The following is a 25,867-nucleotide window of genomic DNA, read 5'->3' on the forward strand; positions in this document are numbered from 1 at the left end:
ATCACCCACTATTCAAACACTATCACTGTTAATTTTGATGTATTTCCTGTGTTTTTTCTATGCATAATTTGTTTTTACAAAAACATAGCCTTAGTGGCTATTCACACTTTGAGTACTGGTTAATGCAGAAAGAAGATTAAACAATAGATTGGTTTTCAGTCATATTCTAAAGAAACAGAAGCCAAACAAACACTTGATCTGGTGGAAAGTCCAAGATTATGATCCTTGGCCCTCTGTTAGGGCCAGCTAGAGTATCTGATGATGGTGAGAGGCCTCCAACTGTCTTAGTCCTGGATTTAAAAGGGCCTAATCAGAGTCAAAATGCTCCCCAGAGCCTAGCAATCATTGACAGTTTCCTCAGGTAACCAGTGCTGCAAAGACAGGGAGAGTGCTGCAAAGGCGAGGTGTCAGAGACCAAGTGAAATCTGAGGTTCAGCCAAGGGGACCCAGGCACACCGTTCGGCCTTGTGTTTACCATAAAGAGCACACTGGCTACAGGTTGGCCCCTCTCTGGTCAACAGAGTGCCTAACTTAAAGGAGCTTACCAGGATGCCAAGGGCCAGCACCTCTGGTTTTACAAAATGGAGTCACCACAGAGAAGAGGTGTCTGAGTTACACCACGTCCACCAAGTACCAGCTATACGATCTCGGACAAATTTACTTGCCCTCTCTTAGCCTTAATTTCCCCATATGTAAAATGGAAGTAATAAATTCCTGACTGCTGGGATTGTAGTAAGGAAGGGATTAAATGGCTTGCCAATGAGGTGTTCAGCACAATGCCCGCCCGACACGTAAAACATGTTGGGGTTGGTTGTAAGACCCACAACCTCTCTCCCCACCCTTACTCCGCCCCGCCGCCAGCTGCCCAGCTGCAGCCGCTTCCGGGAACCAGCTCACTTCGGTCTCCCTCGGCCGAACGCGGATCCCTCCGCGTTGCGTCACTTCCGGGAGACTCTGGCCGCGGCTATTCGATATTTCCGATGCAACTGTCATGGCTGCCATCAGTGAGGGCCCGAAATGGAGATCGGGTTAAGGGTTGCCCAGGGGCACTTAAAGCCTTCGGCTTCAAAGAGGCCTCTCAAAGGACAAAGGATGAGATTTTCTGGCGGCAGGGTGCCCCCCACAATCCTAGGAACTGTGTCGTCGCGCTTCCCGTTAACTTGCCGCTAAGTTTTTCTAGAAAACTCGTCCTTCTTGGCAAGGTGGGGCCTCACTTCTGACCAAGCCCTTCTTTGTGTACCGAGTTTTTGTTTCCGTCATTTCCCGCGGCCCAGGAGCTCGGCGGGCCATACTGTGGTAGCCTGGGAGGAAGGGGCGGGCCGGATGCTGGAACTTAGAGAGGTGGGGCTCGTCGAGGAGTCACGGGCCGCCGAGGCTGGAGTCTTCTAAATGCAACTTTGAGTTACCCCACCCTTTGGTGCCTGGTCTTTCTTAACTCTAGGTGCTCGCTCACCGTGGAGGCGATCAGAGCTGATATAAGGCTCTTCCCTGCTGACCCAACCACCCTCAACCACAGCCTGCCCTGCTCCAGATAGACTTTGATCCTAGAAAATATCTAGGATGGGCATAGTGCAGTATGTTATTGTTTTTTTTTTTTTTTTTTTTTAAGTCTCAAACATAAGCAAACTATTATTAAAAGTTTTAGAATTAATAGGCAGAGTTCGCATATTGGGTCATGTGATCGTTTTAAGGTTTAAATTTAGATAACATGTTAGCAAAAGCATTAGAAAAAAAACCAGTATGAGAAAATAGACTAATCTTTAGAATATTTTAACTTTGCTACTGCGCGGTGGTAACATGAAGACACCTCATAATAAGTCTTTCATTACCAGAAGCTTCTGAAAATAAAATTCTGGATATATTAATGTGAATTTTCCTCTCTGCAGGGTGTCCTGTAGGTTTTGTCATGGAGTGAAACAGAAACAAATGTGAGTTAATCATTAACATTTCCTAGTGGTTAAAATTACTTTTTAAGCGCTTAACTGTGTGTTTTTTAGATTGAAGATTTCAACTGAAATTTTGATTTAACTGAAATATTTAATATGTGATGAGTTGATATTAAAAGGCAGAAGATTACTATTTTTATAGAAACAATGTAGAAGCTAATATTTAAAGCAGGTTTACTCCACATACTGTGTTATAATTTAGATTTTCACTGAAACTCTCAAAATTAGAAGAGCTGACCTAGTAAGGCTTAAACCTCTAAAACTTGTGGTTTTAACCAGGCTTAATATACGTAGTTATAATAGTTAAAAAAAAAAAATTTATCAAGTTCCTCAGGTGATTCTGATATAGTATTTTAAATAAAGCAAAAAGAAACGATCTGTTTATACATTAAATATTTTGTTCCCTGTTTATGTATTGAGATTGTGCTTATAAATGCATTCACACATATTGAAGTACGTAATTTGATTATCATGCCAGCCTGGAATCTTGCTTTTTGTTTGGTTTCTTGCAGGTAGGTCTGCTGGGTTCTTGGCACAGTACCTGGACAAAACATTGTTAAGGTGGAAATTTTCATTGTATTTATCACCTCAAACATTTGACCAGTTTATTTAGTTTTCTAGTGCTTTAGACAAACAACTATATGTGGGCTTGACTTAGTGTATAATAAATGTAAAGTCTGATCTCAAATAGTTGACATTTATGAAGTACTTAACATATGCCAATCTTTGTGACAATTGCCAGACATATCTTATTTAATGCTTACAACAGTACTGTGAGTTATGTTTGTTAAATCCCTGTTTTAATAGATGGAGAAACTGAGGCAAGGACGGATTAAGTTCCTTGCTTATGGTTACAAAACTAGAGCCATCTTCTTACCTACTTATTTTGTATGACACCCCTTTTCCTCCATATAACTGTACACTGGTAGAAGAGTGAATGACTATAGAAAACCGACCTGGACTCTATTCTACCTCTCCAGCTTTGTGAATTAGGGCAAGTCACGTGACCACTCTGAATTTCATTTTCCCCACCTATAATAAATGAAAACTTTCAACTGTTATGTTTTATTGAACCTTGAATCATCAAAAATCCTTAAGGTTGGGTGTGGTGCCTCATGCCTGTAATCCCACCACATTGGGAGGCCCAGATGGGAGGATTGCTTGAGGCCAGGAGTTTGAGACCAGCCTGGTCAGTCAGCATAGCAATATCTCATCTCTACTCAAAAAAAAAAAAAAAAAAAATGGTGCCTTTACCGTTGAACCTGGGATTTTCTTCCAAGCCCCTTGTGTTCATTCTGTGTTTTGAAGTTTTGATGCACATATAGGCAGTGCCAACTCCATCTCCATTGCTGTCTAGTCTGATCCCATTGTAAGATGTGACTGATTTTAGACATGTCAAAATGTAAAATAATGTGCATCTTGGAATTGATGAGCTCTTTTTCAACCCTAACTCAGTAACATCTGTGACTTTTTAACATGTTATTGCAGGATTAAGTATTTTTGAATGTAAATGATTCAAGATAAAACATAGATTTCATTTGATCACATCTGCAAAATAAATTTTTAAAAAATTTAGTCTTCATGATAATGGAAAAGTAGGAACCATGTTTGTCTTTATCACCTGTGAATCCCCCATACTGAGAACATGCTTGGCACATAGTGAGTGCTCAGTAAACATTTACTCAATGAAGTAAACAAGACTTCATTTCTTTTTACTTTGTTTGAGACAGAATCTCACTCTGTTGCTCAGGCTGGAGTGCAGTGACGTAATCTTGGCTTACTGCAACCTCTACCTCCAAGGCTCAAGGGATCCTCCCACTTCAGCCTCCCAAGTAGCTAGGACTACAGGCACACACCACCACACTGGTTAATTTTTTAATTTTTTTGTAGAGACAGGGTCTTACCATTTTTCCCAGGCTGGTGTTGAACTTCTGGGCTCAAGCGATCTGCCTACCTCAGTCTCCCAAAGTTCTAGGATTACAGGCATGAGCCACAGTGCCCCGCCACGTCTTCATTTCACATTACAAATACAACATTAAAAAATTGTATTTGGCTTGAATTAGACATAAAATACACAGTCACGCATTGCTTAATGACAGAGATACATTCTGAGAAATGTGTTGAGCGATTTTGTTATTATGCATGTACTTACATAAATCTACATGGTACGGCCTACTACATACCTGTATGGTATGGCCTGTTGCTCCTAGGTTACAAACCTGTATAGCACATTACTGTACTGGATACCATAGACGGTTGTAACACAATGGTATTTGCATGTGTAAACATGTCTAGACATAGAAAGGGTACAGTAAAAATATTATAACTTTATGGGACCATCAGTGAAATGTCATGCAGCACATGACTGCAATAGTATTAATAGTGCAAAAATATGTTGCACTGAAATTTTTTGCGTTCAAAAGTTCACTGTTACAAACCGTCTTTCTTTCCAAATATCTTTTCTTCTGCTCGTTATTGTTGGTTGTCATCAAGTATGGGGTGTATTTTGTTCGTTGAAGAGGTATAGTAAAAATTGAAGTGTTGGCATATAGACTTTCCAACAAGGAATCTAACTGATTTATTTTTAAACTGGCCAAAGTATAGGAACATTATTTAATTTTTAGCAATCTTCATTGTAAGAAAAGTTCAAAAAATGTTGATAGCTTATTTAATTTTTGTGAGTATTCTGGAGGTGATTAGGCATACTGTCTTTCCCAAATATTATTCCAAATAATGTTGAATATTTCTGAGTTATGAATAATAAACTACAATTGGAAGATGTATTGAAATTATGTCAATGGGCAGAAAAGTGTTCAAGTTTTGGGGTGGGCAAGTGTGAGAATAATGTAACAGGAGAAATTATTCCAACCATAATTATGGATGTCTGATAGTCTATACTTTCAGTTAGAACCAGGAAGGTGGCACAGGAATAATTATAGAGTTGTAGACTGTTTTCTGTAGATAATCAGCTGAGTATTGTGCTGTGGCCAGAAAAGCCAGTGTGTGACGTATCATCAGGAAGGGATTTGGGAAAATTAACAAAAAAAATTTTTACCCTCAAATACCACAGTGTTTTAACTAAACATGAGATACAGAAAATTATTTTATATTAATAATCCAGATGTTAAAAATCATTTCAATTGTTAAATGTGATTATGGCTATAATTTTACTTACATAATTCTGTAAAGAATATATGCCTGTATATTCAATTTTTAAAGACCAAATACAGGAGTAAAGTCATTTACATAATTACAAAAATTCCTGCCACTAAAATAAAACTCTGTACCACGTGATAGCACTTCATTACTGAGGGAACATTAACCATGAATATCTTGGAATTTTCACTATGAATTTCCTTTTCTCAGAGCCGTTTTTTACAGAAAACACAGTTTTTATTCTTTAGTTATGCTTGTGCAGTAATGAGGAAGGAATAGTATTCACTTCTGTTAGTACTTACTTCCTTGCACAGACTTTGTAATGTATACTTTACTGAGTTCCCCAAACCCAAAGAAGAATAAAGCCAAGGGCCTACAATAAATTATTTTATTAGTCCAAAAAAGTAATTCATTTTATGAAGTTTTCACAGAAGTTTATGCTTACTAATCAAGGACCTTCAAGTTTGAAGAACTGAAGGAGAAGTGATATCACTACATTTGGAGCAAATAGTTTCTTTCAGTAATTTTTTAAGTACCTAAGGATTGCTTTGTATTACCCTGAAAATTGTTTTCCTTTAAAATTTTTATTATTTCCACACCGTTTTTCTCCATCTTTCTGTTTTCCTGTAAATGAGTAACAGTAAACCCCCCACCCCAACAAAATGTGAATTCACCTAGGCTAAAATCGTAAGATATATTCACTTTGTTTTCCCTACTTTTTCTGCATCTTCAAGAATTTATATCAAATAAGGATGAATTTGAAAATTTGACATTTGGAGATAATCTGTGACTCAAAAGAATAAAACAGAAAGACATGGGACACTTGAAAGGAGGACCAGAAACAAAATTTTAAAACCCTCTCATTACTTACCTACAGCAAAGATGAATTTATAAGCATCTCATTTAAACTCTAGGGTAAGTAAATTTTTAAAAAGTTTAAAAATTTTAACTTTTAAACAAGGAATACAAAGGGATTTTGCTAATTTAAGACATCATTGTTTTTCATTTAGTGTACTGGGTAAAGGATTTTCCAAGTTAACTAACAAATTTATTTTCCAAATCCTGAGTTTTTCCTTTTAGATGTCAGCCATGACTTCTCATCGGGAGTATTTAAAAGTGTTATCCTACCAGTTGGTGAAAAAATATCATACCTCCTTTCTAATCTTTATTGGAGAATCATTTTTCTTTTCTTTTTTCTTTCCTTTTCTTTTCTTCCCCTTCCCTTCCCTTCTCTTTTTTTTTGAGGCCTGATCTCACTCTTGCCCAGGCTGGAGTGCAGTGTTACAGTCTCTGCTCACTTTAACCTCCACCTCCCAGGTTCAAGCAATTCTCCTTCCTCAGCCTCCCGGGTAGTGGTGATTACAGGCAGCCGTCACCACGCCCAGCTAATTTTTGTATTTTTCTTCAGTAGAGACAGAGTTTCACAATGTTGACCAGGCTGGTCTCGAACTCCTGACTTCAAGGGATCCACCCCCCCCCCCAAGCCTCCCAAAGTGCTGGGATTACAGGCATGAGCCACCATGCCCACCCAGAAAAAAATCATTCTTTATAGTCAAAGCTTAAATGCTTCATGACCCATCTTCATAGGAGAGTATTCTTTTTATGCTCTGTTCCCTGATTTGGTGGCTGTGAGAACTCTTTTATAACATTTATGAAGTGTTTGCACAGCATTAAGAGATAGGCACGAAAAGATGACTACATCTTGCCTCAGCCCTGGAAGTACCTATGGGAGAGTGACATTTAAATATATTCATGTGGCCAGATGTCGTGGCTTATGCCTATAATCCTAGTACTTTGTGAGGCTGAGACAGGAGAATTGCCTGAGGCCAGGAGTTCAAGATCACTGTGGGCAACATAGGGATCCCATCACTACAAAAAATAAGAAAACATTAGCCAGGTATGGTGGTTTGCACCTGTAGTCCTGGCTATTCAGGAGGCTGAGGTGGGAAGATCGCTTGAGCTTAGGAGGTCAGGGCTTCAGTGAGCTGTGATTATGCCACTGCATTCCAGCCTTGTGACAGAGTGAGACCTTGTCTCCAATCATTCAGTCAATAAAAAAATACATAAAGTATGCTCCATACTGTGGTGGACGTATGTGCGGGGGTAGAGAGAAGACACAAATGATCCTTCGAAAGGGCTTCAGAGATGCCATGACACCCGGAATAGCCAGGCTTCTTTGAGAAGGCACTCTAAACAGTTTGATGGCTGTGTTTCTCAGCAGGAACAGTAACATTTTGGATAGGTCAGTTTGCTGTACTGTTGTTATACTCTCTTAAGCATTGCAACCAACCTTGGGTCTGTGGTCTTTTCCCACCAGCTAGCATCAGTTGGAGTTGGGAAGAGCAGTTGGCATCCTTCTTTAGCTGTGCTCATACAATATGACTTTATTATTTTCTGAGTTTCCTGTGCCTGCCATTCTCATTCATTTCCTTTCATTCACTGAAGACTTTGGCACCTGGCTTATAGGTACCCTCTTCTCTGCAAGTCCCACCTTTATGACGGTCACTTCAAATTCCATGTGGTTAACTAAACCAACATCGTGGTTCTCAACTGCTTGACCTCAAATTGTGACCTTTTACCTTTTCATGAAGCCACCCAGTCTCTGAATCTTATAATTATTTATGTCAGCAGCTACACGCTTAAAAACTTAAAAATCTCTTCTGCTCTCTGCCCATTTTTCCAGCTTTTTAGCTGAATGACTTCCAGTGCATCTGTACTTCAGCTTCAAGAACTCCAATGCTTTGGCTGTGCTGTTCTCTCTCCCAGTCAGCTTTTACTTTTTACTTCCCATCACTTCAACCATTACAGTCTTGCACCTTTTTCCCTGTTAGACCTACCCAGTAAAACACAACCCTAGGTCAGATATTATGGTAATAGTTAACACATACTGAGTGCTTATTGTATTCCAGTCTTCTAAGTTTACCTGTCTCCTTTAATATTCTCAATGGCGCTGTTATCTCCATTTTGTGCACGAGGAAAATAAAGCTCAATTTCTGTCTACTGTCAGTAGGATATAAACCATAGAAGTTTGCCCTTAGAAAATGTGCATTTAGGCCGGGCGCGGTGGCTCAAGCCTGTAATCCCAGCACTTTGGGAGGCCGAGACGGGCGGATCACGAGGTCAGGAGATCGAGACCATCCTGGCTAACACAGTGAAACCCCATCTCTACTAAAAAATACAAAAAACTAGCCGGGCGAGGTGGCGGGCGCCTGTGGTCCCAGCTACTCGGGAGGCTGAGGCAGGAGAATGGCGTAAACCGGGAGGCGGAGCTTGCAGTGAGCTGAGATCCGGCCACTGCACTCCAGCCCGGGCGACAGAGCGAGACTCCGTCTCAAAAAAAAAAAAGAAAATGTGCATTTAACCACTTATTTAGACTGTGTTTCAAAGCAGCTCTCTTCTCTGCTTCCACACTTGGACTGCTGTACTGTTTTCAAGACAGAGTAGGTTTTGCTAGGTGGAGAATGTTGAAAGCACTCATCTTAAACCTTGGCTCTGTAACTAACCCTTTTCGTAGGTCTCCAGCCAAGCCAGAAAACATGTAAGGAGGGAAGTAACAGTGATGAGGTATTTAATGTCACCAGCTGCTTCTGGGTGTCTGTAGCCAGAGGAAGAAAAAGAGCTAAAGAGAATAGGCATCAGTTTGGAGATTGAGTGTGATGTCACCTTTGCCTGATGACCTACTGAACATTAGAGACTGAACTGACTTAAAATTGGTAGAATAGGCATGAGAGAGTCCTCCATTTGTTTGTTTGTTGTTTTTAATTTTAGGTGAGTCTGAGTGATTATGTCATGTATATGTATGTCATGGCTGATGGGCTGAGGACCTCCATTGCCCTCTCCGAGGCTTGGCTCAGCTGGCCTGGAGAGATGTGCTGGGGATCATGCACCCTCTTGTTGTCTTCCATCTCTATCTGTTTTGAGAAAACCACTCTAACTAGTCTTTGCTCTGGATTTCTCTCTCTAGATGTCCTTCCTTTTGTTCTGGATTTGTTGATGCTGACATTGTCACTTGAAGTGACAGGGTAAAGCTTTTGAGAGCTGATTGCTTCAGTTATTAGGTCATCTGTGGGACTCTCTAAGTACCGTCATGCATCACTTGACTGTGGGAATATGTTCTGAGAAATGTGTCATTAGGTGAATTCACCATCATGTTTATTTACACATGCATAGCTGGTGTAGCCTACTACACACCTAGATTACATGTTATAGCGTGTTGCTCCTAAGCTACAACCCTGTGCAGCATGTTACTGTGCTAAATACTGGAGACAGTTGTAGCACAATGGTAAATATTTGCATTTCTAAATATATCTAAACATAGAAAGGGTACAGTAAAAATACGATATGAAAGTTGTTTTTGTTTTTTAGTACACCTATATAGTGCAGCTCCATTTTAATCTTATGGGACCAGCAGTGTATATACTGTTCATTGTTGACTGAAACATTGTTATGTAGTGCATGATGACTGTACCTAATTTAGGGATTTGCTTTGACAATGGTTTTTTTGGTTTGTTTGTTTGTTTTTGAGACAGAGTCTGGCTCTGTTGCCCTGGCTGGAGTGCAATGGCATGATCTTGGCTAATTGCAACCTCTGCCTCCCGTGTTCAAGCGATTCTCCTGCCTCAGCCTCCTGAGTAGCTGGGGCCACAGGCGTGCACCACCACACTGGGCTAATTTTTGTATTTTTGGTAGAGACGGGGTTTCACCACGCTGCCCAGGCTGGTCTCGAACTCCTGTTTTCAGGTGATCCGCCTGCCTCAGCCTCCCAAAGTGCTGGGATTACAGGCATTAGCCACTGTGCTGGCCTCAACAATGGTTTTCATTTCCCTGTACAAAAAAACTTTCCCATCACCATTCTTAGTCCCTTAAAGAGGCAAACTTTTATTTTCTAGATATTTAAAATAATACCAATAACCTCCTACCTTTAATTTCAGATTCACCATAATTTCTGCATGTGATACTCACATAAATGTATTTCCACCACAATTTTGAACCTGAATTTAAGTCACTTGACTTAATTCTCACTCACAAGAGATAAGGTAGCCTCTGGTGGCAGGGATTTTTCTTGGAAACCCCTTTCTGCTCAAAAGACTTCTTAGAGAAAAATCACACATTGGTGAAAACTAGTACTATGACATTTATGTTCATGACTTTGCCTGGCAATTCTTCTCTTTGCCATTCTCCACAGGAGCTGTTTTAAACTTCTGCTGACCTTAGACCCTTTCCTGTGTGCTCACTAGATCTCCTACCCTTTCATTCTCAGCAGGTTATTTTACCTCCCATTTTCTCAGAGAAAATAGAAAACATAAGATGGAAACTTTAGCAAATTAGTGTGACCAAATCTTCGAACTTACTTCATCGATAACCCATTTTTTTTTCTTTTTTTCTTCTTCTTTTTTTTTTTGTCCTTTCCTCCTTGCACAGTGGAAAAGGTGATCCTCTTCCGGTCTGAGGCTCTGGATTTCTTCCCATTCATTCCTACTCTTTAGGATTTTTCTTGTTTTACTTAGCCATGGCTGCTTCCCACTTGCATTTAGCCTTTCTCACATCTTTTCTATCTTAGAAGTAAAAAATAAAACCATCCTACGCCAATTTGCCCTTATCTCTTCTGTTTCGTACCTCTCTGTCACAGACAAGTGTTCATGAAAAAGTTATCTCTACTCACTTTCTTTCCTTGAACTTACTATTTATTTTTCAACCAACTGCAATATTTTACCTCAACTGAAATCACCAGTTTTAAAGGTCACCAACTACCACTTCATTTCTAAATCCACTGGGTATTTCTCAGACCTTGTCTGACTTGACCTCTGTTCAACATGTGACAGTTTATCCACTTTCTTCTTGAAATCTTCTTTTCCTTGGACTTCACTGACACCAATGTTTCCTCGTGTTAGATAATTTACTTCTGTGGTCATTCCTTTGATTGTCTTTAGGGCTTTGCCTTCATTCATTCTCTCATCCTTTTGTTTGTGTATTTATAAAGCATTTATTACATGCCAGGCAGTATATTAAGTACTAGAGACTGAGAATCTGAAGCAATATTGGGACTATTTCTTCAGAAAAATACACTGCCAAACATACACTGAAAATGTGGCATACATTTTCAAGCCTCTCACACAGTGTTAAATAGACGCATATCACTGTGAATCTTGCTTCAGGGCCTCTAATTTATCTTCGCAGAAAGTTGTTTTTTGGGATGGAGTCTCGCTCTGTCACCCAGGCTGGAATGCAATGGCGCAGTCTTGGCTCACTGCAACCTCTGCCTCCCAGGCTTAAACAGTTCTGCTGCCTCAGCCTCCCAAGTAGCTGGGATTACAGGCATGCGCCATCACGCCCAGCTAATTTTTGTATTTTTAGTAGAGACGGGGTTTCACCATGTTGTCCAGGCTGGTCTTGAACTCCTGACCTCAGGTAATCCACCCACCTCAGCCTCCCAAAGTGCTGGGATTACACATATGAGCCACTGTGCCCGGCCAGAACTTTTATAAAAATATTTTTTGAAACTGCCCCAAGAGGCTTAAATTTTTTTTAAAAGCCCATGGAAAGTGAAAATGAAAACAGTTTTTCCCAGAAAAAGATTTTGCTACCATTGGAAATTTTCTTCAAGTCATTAAGAATAAACAAGTTCTTTAAACCTAACATTTGTGAACAATCTACTTTTCCCCTTCTCCCTCCAACCCCTACTCCCATATGCTTTGATTGGTGTCATAAGAATACAATTCAGGAAAGAGACTTAACCCATCCATGAAAAGGAGAAAATGGAATGATAAGAGCTGATAGCTATACTTGAGAGTAGATTGAATAGGGTTCTAGCATCCACCAGGGTTCAAATGACGGGTGGGATACCAACTTCAGAGAAGGGGCGCAGATGAGAGGTTGAGTAATTCCTCATTTGATGAAGTTATTTTTAGTGTCAAGAGAAGGAAATGGTCCTGGTGTTGATATCTTGTGGTTACAAGTAATAGAGTATCTGCATTCTGGGCACTATCCCTTTATGCTGTCTATGCTTTACAACCCTCTTCCAAAATGGGTGGGTGCTAAGAAGATCCAGCCCCATCTTCCTCATGTAACAGATATTTTAAAAAAGAATCTTCTAGCCAAAGATTTGTTATTGGGGTTCTTTCGATCACTGGAAACAACTAGGGAAAAAAGATGGTGAAATTCATGTTGCTTTGGGGGCTATTTTGTAGGAGATAAAACATTTGCCAATGTTTTCACCCAGTGAATACATACTGAGCATCTACTCCAACAGAGGGCTTGTAAATGGTGAGTAAAAGCAGGTAAAACCCTTGCCCATAAAGCTGATGGTTTAGTGTTATAGATCATCAGTAGCCAGATAATCACAAATACAAAAATGCAAATGTAACAGGTGTTAGGAAAAAGCACAAGTTTCTATAGATCACCAGTAACCAGATAATCACAAATATAAAAATGCAAATATAAAAAGTCTATAACAAGAGAATTTGACTTTCTTAGATTTGGGAAGTCTCCCTAAAGTGATGCTCAAGCGGTAATCTGAAGACATGAGTAAATGTTAACAAATGAAGAGGGAAGGAATGTGTGCCCCTGATAAAAGGGCTAATATATGCAAAGGACCTGTGATAGGAAAGAACATTCAAATATAGGTACTAGAAGAAAGGCCGGTGGTCAGAGGGGAGAGGGGGAGGAGGAGATGACACTTGTGACCAGATTCGAATTTTGAGAAGATCTCCTTGGCTGCAATTGGAGCAAGAATTAGAGTGGGGCAGAGTAGGTATAAGACCAGTCAGTCATCCAAGCATGAGATAATGGTAACTAGGACCCAGGTAGTGGGGATGGAAATTTAAGACATTGATCGTATTTAATATTTGGTCATTGGTTTTTAATATGAGTATTAGATTAGACTGTATATAATTGTTTGCTAGTATTTTAGCGGAAACAATTTGACTATTTCTTTTGATATTGAAATAAGAATTACTAGTTTAAAAAAGTGTGTGTGTATGTGTATGTATAGAAGTACATATTTTTTTACCTTTTGAAAATTACTATATGTATTTATTACCCATTCAAAACATTCTTAGTTCTAAAGCCTTTTTAAATATTAATTCAGGGATTCTCATTGAATTGGTTGAGAGTAGAGACAAATGTTAAGCAAATAAATCAATTCATAATTTCCAAGTAGAATTTTACCAAGCCATAGGTCTAATTGGTCACTGCAGCAAAGTTTCTTTTTTTTATTTGGGAAGAGTCTAAATATATTCTTCCCATATACTGAAGGACAAGGGGCAGTCAGTCCACTCCCCTCTACACAATCTTCAAAAGTGCGTAGAGAAGGATTCTGTTGTACAATAAGAACCAGAAACTAAAAAACATGGTGTGTCGAAGTCTCAACCCCCATTCTGCTGTCATGAAGGTTTAGAGGAAAGGGGTTGACTTAAGAGAGGCGGGGCAGGCCTCCAACTCTCTGGGTTAAGGAAAAGTGTTGTAGGTTGAGGTTGCTGTGAAAGAGACTATGAGCCAGTGATTTGGCTATAGGTGGCTTAATGGGGATGATTCTTGAGTGTAATGTGAATGAGGGAGTAAAGAAAGCAGAATTAAGCAAAAGAAGGAGTTAGTTGAGCTGTGATGCAGTCACAACAAAGATGTCAGGAGATCCTGTAAGGGCACTCCGGAGCTGGGATGGCCCTTCAGAGTTGTTGCAAGTTGGGGCAAGGGCACAAAAGTATACATACTTTTTTAAAGAGTCATGGAAGACTGTACACTGACGCACAAGCCAGTCCCTCCTTGAAGCCTATTACATCCATCGAATATGAATAACTAAGCCTTACTTTTGAGAAAATTGAGTCTTGGACCGTTGAGAATCAATCCTCAAACTAAAAGGTACCTCTGTGATTTTAAAAGCAATTTTTATAACCAGGGTTGAGATTATTTAGCTTGTTTAGATGGGCTAATGGAACAGTCTTTTGTTAGTATTCGACATGATTCCCTTACTGACATTCATTTTATAACCGTACCCAGCTCATTCAAATGCAGATTTAGATGTGACACTTAAAGACCTGTAAAATTGCAGGAAGAGGGTGTTTGTCTTTCTAAGTGCGTTTTCTGTAATAGTGAAGGTTTACTGAGTTTCTCACTTGAGTGCCACCAGCATGCTTTGAGTAACAAGAATACTTACTATCTCTATACATATGGCTGGATTTCTAAGATGCGCAGCTTCTTCATATTAATTGGTTTAGGACATTCATAAATTACAGCACCCACGTGGGTAGGTATAATTAGCTTAAATCTTATTTTTTGCTTTAAAAATCATAGTTCAGTAGCATTCACAACCTTAAGAGCACTAGCAGCTGTAGGAGCAGGAGCCACTAATATAACACATCTCCTCAAAAGACATGGGAAGTATAAACATCTTAACCTTAAGTAAAGAGGGGTGTCTGTGTATGTGTGTGTGTCTGCGTGTGTCTGTATTTATGCATGTGTGTAAAAAAATCTGAGAATATTCAGAAATCCAAAAGATAGCATTTTGAGGAGGGCACAATGAAATGTACACATACCTGGCCATATTGGAGAAGAATACAGAACATGATATAAAGATGTCTGTATCAGTTATAATGCTTTTGGCAGCAAGTAACAAATCCAGACTCCAAGAAGATTAAATAGTAAAATTAACTCATTGATGACAGGAACTCCAGCTATAGGGTAGGCTTTGAGGCGTGATTGCCTTTATTCACTGGCACAGTAATGTCATCAAGGGCACAGGTTCTTTGCAACTCTCCGTCATATTTTATGTTACAATTGGTGGGTGAAAGTATGTAATTCTGACTTCAACATCAAACCGTTGCAAGACAGCTGCAGCAGTTCCAGGCATCACATCCAGAGTTGGCAACATTTGCTCACAGTATTAGAAAACTTCTAGAATCCTCCCAGCGGAGTTGCCCCAGTGTGTCCTTTTGGCCAGATTCTAAACATGTGCCCATTTCCTTTTTTGTTTTTAGAGACAAGGTCTTGCTCAGTTGCCCACGCTAGAGTGCAGTGGCATGATTATAGCTCACTGTGATCTCAAACTCCTGGGCCCAAGCGGGTAGCTGGGAATACTGGCATGAGCCACCGTGCCCGGCTAATTAAAAAAGAAAATTTTGCATGTAGAGACAAGGTCTTGCTATGTTTACCAGACTGGTCTTGAACTGCTTTCCTCAACTGATACTCCCAACTTGGCTTCCCAAAACACTGGGATTACAGGCATGAGCTAACGCACCTGGCCTCATGTGCCAGTTTCTGAACCAAGCACTGGCAAAGAAAATGAGTAACTATTAGCCTTCTAAGTCATCTCCCTGTAATTGAGGGCAGGTTCAGCTTGCAATGTTGATGTGGCGGGAAAGGGGACGTGACAAATCAAGCTTCTGTTTGAAGGTGAAAAGGAGAAATGGATGCTAGGGTAGGCAAACTGAATCTTCTGTAGTACCTCTATTGTCTTCAAAGCTCTTTGATTAGAACGGTGCACACCAAAAGTAGGGGGATGATTAATGAGAAAGCTGCTTCATATTCTACCAGTGGACCACAGAGTTAGAAAGAAAGCTACTGACCTAATAGGCTCATTAAGAAGTAATTCTTTTGTCAGATAGCATTTAACAATATATTTGACAAAGAAGGTTAAAGGAGCGTGGATTGGCTACTAAAAGAAGAAACTAGAGCTGTTTTGGAGTTGATGAAAGTTCACCTCATCTCTATAGCAATGGTTCTTAAAATATGGACCTCGCAAAATCTGATCAGAATTTCCTAGGGTAACTATTAAAAATGCAGATTCATAGGCCCTGCCCCATACTTACCTTATGAAGTTGGGGTAGGGTGTTAGGAATCTGCATTAATTAGCTCTTTGATTAACGCACACTGGCATTTAAGATTCACTGTTCTGTAGACTCGTATCATGTATAACAATAATGAATTCTTTCCTCGGTGCTACAAATAAACCATTCATGCTGGATTGGTCAAACAAAATCAATTTGTAACATATTTGAAGACTAGTGCCATGAGCTAAAGGCTCACTCTAAACAAGGAGCCCAGATCCTGAAATAAACTTACATACTGTACCACTGAAAGATTCTAGCAATGGCTTTCTTTAACACCCCTCCCCCAAATTTCCCTGCATTTTAATTCTCCAGATAGCTGACTGTCTCTGTCATTCAAACTAGCATTTTACCTCATCCAAATAATATATTCTTTATGTATATAGGTTAGCATGAATGAAATCTCTACTACTTAGCTAATGAGGGGGCTGTGAGATCTTACTTTTTAGATGAACTTTCCAGAGTCACCTTTACATTTAATGTTCTTATTGTTGCCCTATTTATTCCTTAAAAAAAAATCCAAACTTAGTGACCAAACAGTTTTAGGGTATTTGTAAACAGAAGTGTTAGAGGAACTGTTAGTTTCTCTTGTTTCCACAGAGGGTAGGAGTTTCTACTCCAGTCCGTAGGGAGAAAGAGGAGTGAGGAACACTTTCAGCCACTCCCCCTCCTCAGGGTAGGAGGGAGACTTTATATGATCTGTGAGTTGAGGATAAGGAAATGGGCATGTTTGGCTTCTCTCCCCTTCTGATCACATTGGCAGCAGGGGCATGTCTGGTTCACTCATACATGCAGGAAGTTTATCACAGCCTATTCTGGTAGGGAAGGCCTGCAGTTGTCCTGCCCTGCCTGTGTCTGGTTGAGAATACTGAATTCTGTGGTAAAGTATCTATTACGTCACGCACTGAGATAACACATCTAAGGCATGTCCTTTGAGGTAGGTTTTATTAGTTCTAAAGCTGATACTTTGGTCTTCATCTGCCTTATTCTCATTTTTATCTGTGCATTGATTCTGACTTTTCTCCCTTTTTGGGGAGAAGAAAAGGGTGACATTTATCAGCCCCCTGGAACCTAGAGTAGAATCATGATCGAATTTCCCTGTCTCCAGGAGTACACATGTGAGGTGAGGGAGCACGATAGGGAATAAGGCTGAAGGAAGATGATATGACTCTGGCTTCTCCTTAGAAACTGTGCTTTACTCAAGCTTTCGAGCTTGAGAGTACCTTTTGTCAGGGACTGCAAATGTTATCTGTCTTTATCTTGTCTTATAATTAGTGGGAGAAAGTTCATAATTATGATTTTATGAGTATGAATCCATTTGTTAACAAAAGTAAACGTCCCAATTGTGTATGATATTTTTGAAAGTCTCCAAAGATCTTATTTAGTATGGGCTAGGGAAGGTTGTACCCATCTAGTGGAATTCTTTTTCCATTCTCCACTTTATTACTCACATTGCCCTGTCTGTGCCAGAGTCATCCTGAGGCTCCCTGCAGACATCGTCATGAGAAGTCATGGTAGACACAGCATCCATATTGCCTACCCTGTACTGTATGTATTCCATCTTTCTTGTTATTGAAACCTCAATTTTGCTTGGGATAACAATTGCCAGCCTCAGTCTGTGAGTCATGATTCATATGTGTCAGTCATGACCATCTTATTTCATTTTGCAAGACCCTCATTGGCCTTCTTGTAGATGTGGATGGTTATGTGACCCAGTTCTGGTGGATGAGTCATAAGAGGAAATCTGCCAGAGGCTTCTGGGAAGATTTTGCTTTTCTGATAACAGTGACAGATGTTTCTTAGCTCTTCTTGTCTTGAACACGGACATACTATCTTGGCTGCACCATCTTACGTCATTCTTATGACGGAAAAAATAGACTATTCACAAAGTCTACAAAGAACACTGAGACACTGGGTGCCCAGCCATGTAAGTTTAACACTACCCCACACAGTGTTCACATTCCCATAGATAAGTAGGGCTACTATTGAATATTACACAAAATAATCTTTTTTCCCAGGATCAAAATTAGGTACATGATCCCAGAACCAAGTGTGCAGCTTACATTTAACCAATGGCTAACACATTGCCTGATGCATAACAGGCAATACTAGACCAGTATTTGTTGGATGAGGGAAAAGTGAATCACTGGAAAGACGTATAGGTGAATGAAGTGACTAATGAGCCCGAATACCACTTACCATGAATTTCTAATATGATGTAGTTTGGTTTCGTTCACAACTGAGTACAAACAAAATAGTATTGTACTCAGCAATAAAAACAACATGGATGAACCTTAAAAACAGCATGCCAAATGAAAGAAGCCACACTCAAAAGAGAACATCGTGTATAATTCCATTTGTTTGAAACTGTAGGAAAGGCAGACTTATTTCACGTTGATAAATCCTCATCTCATGGGTGCTTCTCTCAGTGGTTGCCAGGGCCAGGGGCTTGGATACAGGGAGATTGGAGTGGGAGGGGCACAAAGAATCCTTTTAGGGTAGTGGAAATGTTCTGTATCTTGGTTGTGGTGGTGGTTGCATAGGTGTCAAAAGTTACTGAGTATGTACATTTTATTGTGTGTAAATTATACCTCAATAAATTTGAATTTTCAAAAGAAAGCTCACTTCTTCAGGATCAATAGTAGGGAGGGGCACTGATGCTGAGTGTCACTGGTAATTCATGCAGCCATGAGAGATCCTCATAGAACAGGACGACAGAGGGGAAAAGGTTATCTGCCAGACAGATTTTTCTGAGTCTACAAGGAAGTGGCCTTAGACCAGGTCATTTTTGTAGGTTCCTTGCATCTTTATAGGCTCCTTTGTAGGCTTCTCTCTGCTTGAGCCAGGGAAGGCCCAAATTTTGTTGTATATCAAGAGTTAGAAGGTTCTCGTGGAATGAGGTCTTTAATACTTGAACCTCTGGATTTTTTTAAAACTGAAAAAAAAAATATCTGCACAAATATCTACTAAGGCTTTTATCTCGAACCTGCTCTAAGATATAATGAAGTCAGTCTACCTTTTGATCTAAGAAGCTTTTTTCCCTAAAAAATATATTTTCTCAGTTGTAAAAGTAATCCTTAATTACTGTAAGAAAAGTTAGAAAACACAAATTTGCGAAGGCAAAAATAAAATCCATTTTCACTACCCAGCAATAACTATGATGACCCTTTGACAGACATCCTTTCAGATTATCAAATTAAATTAGTTGTCTTTGAATCAGTTAAACATACACATTAGGTTACCAGGAAGTGAGTTGTGAATAAGGGAGGGCTATCAGCCTCTCTGTAATCAAAGACTACTTTCACTTAGCACCTTACTAGAAGGAATATCTGTAAAATGTGAGTCTTACTAAATCTACCAGTTGCTAATACGGTAGCACATAACCAAACAATCATTTTAGTATGTATTTCTCAGTGCTATTTCTTGGAGAGTATGGTTTCTAGGATTCTAGACTTAACTTTTATTTTTCCATGCCTTGGTATGAGACCCACAGAGGCCATAGTCCTTGAAAGACATGAGCAGTGTTTCCCTCAGGTATGTGAAGGAAGAGAGATGTGAAATTGGAGGATATGGTCCGCTTATCTCAGGCTCTGACAGGCCCCCTCCCTTGTGTCTAAAACCCATGAAGTACCTCTGCCAAAAGAAAAGACACAAAACCTTTGCTGAGCCATTTTATTGCCTTCTCTGTGTTGGGAGCAGGGCTAGTGGTGGTGGCTGAGTGTGAAAACTCCTGGGACAGTCATCTTTGTATTTCCACTAGTGCCCACCACAGTGCCTGAAATGCAGTAGTTTAGTCGTGTATTGAATGAAAGTATTAACGATAGTGTTAATAATCAAGGTCAAAGAGAACTCAGGTCATATAAGGACATATGTTGATACCAGGTCACTTCTGATGACTCTTAACTGTGTGAAAGACCCAGACCTTAGCCATGGCTGTTACCCTTCTGGGACAGGTCCCTAGCCTGGTAACCCAGTATGGATGTAACCCAATATGGAATGGAGGTTGGTATAGGAATAATCTGCAGACCATTACAAGATGGCTGCATTCTGTAGGCCCATGCCATCCAGTCCTGCACTTCTGTAATGGGGTGGCTTTCCATGGCAAAAGTTTGTCACCCTTTATCTTGGGAACCTTTTAGAGAAGGACATGCATGTATATGGAGCATAGTTTTTCAAGTAGGCCTCAAGACTTTCTCCATCAGAATCACCTGTAGTGTCTTTTAAAAATGTAGGTTCTTGATTCTTATTCAAGATTTACTGAATTGGAATATTTTAGTCCTGAGATGCAGATGATTCTTGTGTACCCCATTTGAGAACCCAGGACTAAGTAAGTTCAAGCTTTTTGGACTCTGACCTAGAGTTAGAAATAAGTTTAGTAAAAACAATATTTATACTTACTAGAGCAGTGTAATCTTACAGTTTCTATTTGTTGTTTTTGTTGTTGTTGTGGTGGTGGTTTTTCTGTTTAATTTGCTGGCTGCGACCCAGTAATTTCTTTCCCTTTTTTTTTTTTTTTTTTTTTTTTGAGACAGAGTCTCGCTCTGTCACCCAGGCTGGAGCGCAGTGGCGCGGTCTTGGCTCACTGCAACCTCTACCTCCTGAGTTCACGCCATTCTCCTGCCTCAGCCTCCTGAGTAGCTGGGACTACAGGTGCCTGCCACCATGCCTGGCTAATTTTTTGTATTTTTAGTAGAGACAGGGTTTCACCTTGTTAGCCAGGATGATCTCAATCTCTTGACCTCGTGATCTGTCCGCCTCGGCCTCCCAAAGTGCTGGGATTACAGGCATGAGCCACCGCGCCCGGTCGCGACCCAGTAATTTCATTTTATGACTTACAAATGCTGAATTAGGGAATTGGATTACATGACTTTTAATATGTTTCAACATTAAGATTCCAGAACAACTGGGAAGAATTGCATTGCGTAAAGAAAATAAACAGTTTTATCTTTTCTTCCTCTTCAGATTCTAGCCAATATAAAGATGGTCAAAATTCATAGAAGCACAGATGACATTTCTGGGCTTTACTCTTTTCTTTGCCACTAAAGCTGTCTGACTTTGAATAGTCAAAATCTTTCAACTTCAGTTTTTATTGCCTATAACATGGAGCTAACACTTTCCCTAAAAGTGTTTCCTTAAAAGCATACACTAACGTAAGTTTATTTTTTTTTACACTAATTATACTTGGAAACTTAAATTTATACATTAAGGCACGTATCTTGCAGCACCTGGTGCTGGCCTTAACCTTCACTCTCCCTGAGCCCTGGTGGATGGCCATTAGAGGAAAAGGTACCATAGAAATCATGTGAATGTTTAAGCAAATGTTCGGTTCTGGCTCTTACATTGTATCTTGGTTGCTTTCATGTAGGAGAAAATGGAACACTCTTTGGAGAAGAATCCCGTTCTAAGAATCTGGTTCTAAGACCTTATAATCAAAACACCCTTACTCTGATAAAGAGGATAGGCACTCCAAACCCTGGGAATGAGTCTTCCAATGTTTTCTGAGTCTTTTGATACCCAGCACAGTCATTGCAGGCACTGCTCTCCCAGTGCCAGCTAGTCAGGCTCTTACTTGAATCCTGGAAAGCAGCAGCTCTTGCCTAGCATCACCCTTGAAAAGTCCCTACCACAGTTCACACACAGACCTACCCCATCCGCTGTCTCATAGAGGATAACCAGCCACTTAATGTTCTCTGACGAAAAGTCATCTGGCTGGGTGTGGTGGCTCATGCCTGTAATTTGAGCACTTTGGGAAGCTAAGGCAGGTGGATCACTTGAGGTCGAGTTCAAGACCAGCTTGGCCAATATGGTGAAACCCTGTCTCTACTAAAAATATAAAAATTAGCTGGGCGTGGTGGTGCACACCTGTAGTCCCAGCTACTCGGGAGGCTGAGGCAGAAGAATCACTTGAACCCACGAGGCAGAGGTTGCAGTGAACCAAGATTGCGCCACTGCACTCCATCCTGGGTGACAGAGCAAGACTCCATCTCAAAAAGAAAAGTGATCAACAGTTACATCCCTAGTCCCTCTCCTATCCTCATACTCAATAAACAAATCTTTAATCCTCACTTGGATTTTCATTCCCACATAGCTTGCAAAGAGAAAGTTCCCACTGTGGATTACTAAATATACTTCCAGATACTAATTAGGTTTATCTCCTAAAAGTGCAGCATCACCTTATCTTTTCTCAGGCTCCAATCAAAAATGTTCAGCAGTGTTTGCCTGCAGTGTATATCTAAAGTTAGGCACTAAAAGTGTGCATACAAGCATGTGTGTATGTGCACACATATTCAATATATTATTTTTATAACTTTCAGTATGCCTAAAATGTACTCTTCTAACATGTCTCCTGTGACATTACTGTTAGTCTTGTACAGGATTAAATTGTCAGCTGTCATACCATTATGTTACTTAATTTTGTATGGAGTGGCTAATGAATTGAGAAAATGAAATAAGAGCTATACATTTTGAAAAGAAGACAAAATTATGTTGCTATTGATCTGACTGTGTACCTGAAAAAGCTAAAGAAATCAACTGAATTTTATTAAAAACAAGGATTCAATAAATTCTGGATGATTATATAAAGTTTAAAATGTTATTCTAAAGTTAAAAATGTTTAATGAATAGCTCTTTTTATTCTAACTAATATTGACTCATCTACATGTTTAAATATAAGCATGTATTCATGTATTGTTAGTATACTTAAAAACACCTTGAAAATAAAATATGGTTCTAAAACATAATCATCTTTTTATATATGCAAACAATAACCAGATAAAATACAGTGGAAAAACAAATTTCATTAACAGTTGTGGTTTTTTTTTTCTTTTTTTTGAGATGGAGTCTCGCTCTGTCACCCAGGCTGGAGTGCAGTGGCACGATCTCAGCTCCCTGCAACCTCCACCTCCCGGGTTCGAGTGATTCTCCTGCCTTGAGTAGCTAGGATCACAGGCGCATGCCACTACGTCCAGCTAGTTTTTGTATTAGTAGAGACGGGGTTTCACCATGTTCGTCAGGCTGGTCTCGAACTCCTGACCTCGTGATCCATCCGCCTCACCCTCCCAATGTGCTGGGATTACAGGGGTGAGCCACCGCGCCTGGCCAGTAATTATTTTTAAAGGGTAAGATACCCAGAAGTAAACTTTAAGAAATGTGTAAGATCTATATGAAGAAAACGTAAAGGTTGTACTGAGGGTCCTTCAAGAAGATTTCAATACACAGAAAGATATATCTTGTCACACTCCTGCACTCCAGCCTAGGCGACAGAGTGAGGGGAGAGACTGTCTCAAGAAAAAAAGAAAAAGGAAGATATATTTTGATAGGAACGTGTCCTCCCAACAATACAAGCAAGGATAAAAAAGGGTTAACTGGTAAAAATGTTTGTAACGGGTAAAATAGCTAACTGGCTAATTTCTGACTGTTTGGAATGCTTTTTAAAACCAAGAACTAACAACCAAAGAAAAATTGGTAAAGGAATGAACAGCTAGTTCATTGAGTAAGTATAAGTAGTTAGTACACTCATGCAAAAATGGTCATCTGTACTGAGAATTTAAGAAATGCTAGTAAAAACAAAATGAGATTTTTTACCTGATAGATATATTTACAAAGATGAAATTGTTTGATAATAATGTCTATTGTTGCAGAAGTGTGGTAAAAATATATGTTTATTAGAGCATATTTAAATCATTTCAAAGCTTTAGAAAATGATTTAAATATATTCTATTCATATAATTTATGTGGGCAACCCTTCCAAAATATTCTTTGGTTATATTTAATTTCATGAAAAAATATTGTTGCTGATATATTGTGAAGTACAAAAAATATACAAAATTACATATTTAATATGCAGTCCATGTAGAAATAATATATGTGTGTACAGGAAAGATCTTCAAAGCAAATTATTGTTATGCCCCCTTTTTTTTTGTTTTTTTTGGGAGAGGGTCTCACTCTGTAGCCCAGGCTGGAGTGCAGTGGTGCAATTTCAGCTCAATGCAACCTCTGCCTCCCAAGCTCAAGCGATCCTGCCACCTCAGCCTCTCGATCCCGAATAGCTGAGACTATAGGTACGTGCCACCATTCCTGGCTAATTTTTTTTTCCCTTTTTTTTTTTTTTTTTTGGTATTTTGGTAGAGGTGAAGTTTCTCCATGTTGGTCAGGCTGATCTTGAACTCCTGAGCTCAAGTGATCCATCTGCCTTGGCCTCCCAAAGTGCCGGGATTACAGGCATGAGCCACCATGCCTGGCCAGTTATGCCCTTTTGCTTTATATTTTTCATTTACCAAATTTTCTTTTTTCTTTTTTTTTTAGACGGAGTCTTGCTTGGGCCCAAGCTGGAGTACAGTGGCACGATCTCGGCTGACTGCAACCTCCACCTCCCTGGTTCAAGCAATTCCCCTGCCTCAGCCTCCTGAGTATCTGGGATTACAGGTGCACGCCACCATGTCTGGCTAATTTTTTTGTGTTTTTAGTAGAGACGGAGTTTCACCATTTGGCCATACTGGTCTCAAACTCCTGACTCAGGCAATCAGCCTGCCTCAGCCTCCCAAAATGCTGGAATTGCAGATGTGAGCCACCACGCCCGGCCCATTTTTCAAATTTTCTATGTTGACCAGTCAGAAATAAACAGTGAAGATTAATTAAAAAAAAAAAAAAAAAGACCTCATGTGATCTTGTAAGCATTGGTGTGATGGTAGCACACTCTCTATTCTGATATGTCTTGTATATCATCCATACCAATGCATATAGAGAAATATTTTGTTCTTTTAATGCTATTATAATAGCAAAACAGAGTCCCTATGGATGACCATTTGAGTTGTTTCTAATCTTTGCTCTTATCAGTAATGGTGAAATAAATAATTTGTACCTATCCCATTTCACATGTATATAACTCTTACCCGTAGAGTACATTCCTAGAAGTGGAATTTCTGGGTCAAAAGATTTTTGCCTTTGTAACTTTGATGTATATTGTCAAATTACCTTTCATAGAATTGGACCTCTCAGACACTCATAAGTAATGTAGAATAATGCCTACACCCTCACCAGCACTGTTATCAAACTCTAAGATGAGGCTGAATATCTTTTCTTCAGAGACATTTGTATTTCTTTTTCTGGGAACTGCCTGTTCATATCTTTCCATCTTTGTATGTTAAGGAAATTATCCCTTTGTCTGGAGATTAGTTGCAAATACTTGACCCGTGTTATTATTTGTCTTTTGACTTAGATTATGATGATTTTTGCTTTGCAGAAAATTTTGAAAAATTTATATAAATTTTATTTCATTTGTATTTTTTTTTTTTCCTGGAGATGGAGTCTCACTTTGTCGTCCAGGCTGGAGTGTAGTGGTGCAATCTTTGCTCACTGTAACCTCTGCCTCCTGGGTTCAAGTGATTCTCCTGCCTTAGCCTCCTGAGTAGCTGGGATTACAGGCACATGACACCACACCTGGCTAATTTTTGTGTTTTTGGTAGAGACAGGGTTTCGCCAGGCTGGTCTCGAACTCTTGACCTCAGGTGATCCACCCACCTCGGCCTCCCAATGTGCTGGGATTACAGGCAGCCACTATGCCCAGCCTGCATTTGTATTCTTACACATTCTGCCTTTGAGGTTATAAAATAATTCTTCCATAGTTTCTTTTTGGTCAGAATTTAAATGTTTTATTCATTTATTTAATTTTGTTTTAAGAGACGAGGTCTCACTCTGTTGCCCAGGCTGGAGTGCAGTGGTGAGATCATAGCTCACTGTAATTTCCAACTCCTGGGCTCAAGCAATCATCCCACCTCAGCCTCCCTAGTAGTTGGGATTACAGGTATGCACCATCATGCTTGGCTAATTTGTAAATTTTTTGTAGGGGTAGGATCTCACTGTGTTGCTCAAGCTTGTCTTGAACTCCTGGATTCAAGTGATCCTCCCACCTCAGTCTCCATAGTAGCTAGAACTACAGACACGTAC

The 25,867-nt window shown here is 39.7% G+C and overlaps 1 long non-coding RNA gene across 2 annotated transcripts; it reads left to right on the forward strand.

The window, feature by feature from the left end:
* Positions 1–962: 962 nt before the first annotated feature.
* LOC115900347 lies at positions 963–24,274 on the forward strand. Of its 2 annotated transcripts, none has more exons than XR_004059979.1 (3): positions 963–1,202; positions 1,887–1,928; positions 24,227–24,274. It is a non-coding gene; the product is annotated as an uncharacterized LOC115900347 (long non-coding RNA). The 2 variants fall into 2 exon arrangements; XR_004059980.1 differs by lacking the exon at positions 24,227–24,274 and adding an exon at positions 2,459–2,611.
* The last annotated feature ends 1,593 nt before the right edge of the window (positions 24,275–25,867 follow it).

The sequence above is a fragment of the Rhinopithecus roxellana genome, chromosome 11 (genome assembly GCF_007565055.1).
Source record: "Rhinopithecus roxellana isolate Shanxi Qingling chromosome 11, ASM756505v1, whole genome shotgun sequence".
Classification (NCBI taxonomy): Eukaryota; Metazoa; Chordata; class Mammalia; order Primates; family Cercopithecidae; genus Rhinopithecus; species Rhinopithecus roxellana.